The 974-nt window shown below is 48.6% G+C and overlaps 1 non-coding gene across 1 annotated transcript; it reads left to right on the top strand.

The window, feature by feature from the left end:
• Nucleotides 1-323: 323 nt before the first annotated feature.
• On the top strand, nucleotides 324-397 carry TRNAV-AAC. Its single transcript has one exon. It is a non-coding gene; the product is annotated as a tRNA-Val (tRNA).
• The last annotated feature ends 577 nt before the right edge of the window (nucleotides 398-974 follow it).

Raw genomic sequence — 974 nt, 5'->3', positions numbered from 1 at the left:
TTATTATTCATGCTACTTCAACAGATATTCCCTGAAAGCATGACTAATAAACTAGTATGGTAACACTTACCATAGAATCACAGAATCATTGAATGATTTGGGTTGGAAGGGACCTTAAAGAACATCTAGCTCCAACTGCCCTGCCATGGCCAGGGATATCTCCCACTAGACGAGGCTGCTCAAGCTCCATCCAACCTGGCCTTGAACACTTCCAGGGAGGGAGCATCGACAACTTCCCTGGGCAACCTGTTCCAGTGTCTCATCACCCTCTCAGAAAAGAATTTCTCCCTTATATCTAAAATCTATATCTATCCTCTTTCAGGGGGCCGGTTAGCTCAGTCAGTAGAGTGTAGCGCTAACAACGCTAAGGTCACGGGTTCGATTCCCGTTTGGTCCCCATGTGTTGCCTGATCTAGTCGAGAGGTGGCTACTCTGGCGGCAGGGAAGCTGGATGAAAATGATCTCTAAGGTGCCTTCCATCTTAGGCCATTCTATGATCTATGATCAGTTTAAAGCCATTACCCCTCATCCTATCACTACAAAGAGTCCCTGCTCAGCCTTCTTGTAGGCCCCCTTCAGGTACTGGAAGGCCACTGTAAGGTCTCCCCAGAGCCTCCTCTTCTCCAGGCTGAACAATCCCAACTAGCTTAGCCTGTTCTAATGGGAGATGCTCCAGGCTTCTGATCATCTTCGTGACCCTCCTTTGGAATCACAAGGTCCACATCCTCTTTATGTGCCTCTAGACCTGAACACAGTACTGCAGGAGGGGATCTCACAAAAGTAGAGCAGAGGGGCAGAATCACCTCCCTTGATCAACCGGCCACGCTTTGTTTGATGTAGGCAAGGATGCCATTGGCTTTCTGGGCTGTGAGCACACATCGCTGGCTCATATCCAGCTTTTTATCTACCAAGACCTCCAAGTCCTTCTCTGCAGGGCTGCTCTCAATACACTCTTCACCTTGTTGAACTTCATG

The sequence above is a fragment of the Apaloderma vittatum genome, unplaced genomic scaffold (assembly GCF_000703405.1).
Source record: "Apaloderma vittatum isolate BGI_N311 unplaced genomic scaffold, ASM70340v1 scaffold3079, whole genome shotgun sequence".
NCBI lineage: Eukaryota > Metazoa > Chordata > Aves > Trogoniformes > Trogonidae > Apaloderma > Apaloderma vittatum.
The sequence above is the reverse complement of the archived record's forward strand: the minus strand, read 5'-3'. Positions and strand labels throughout refer to the sequence as shown.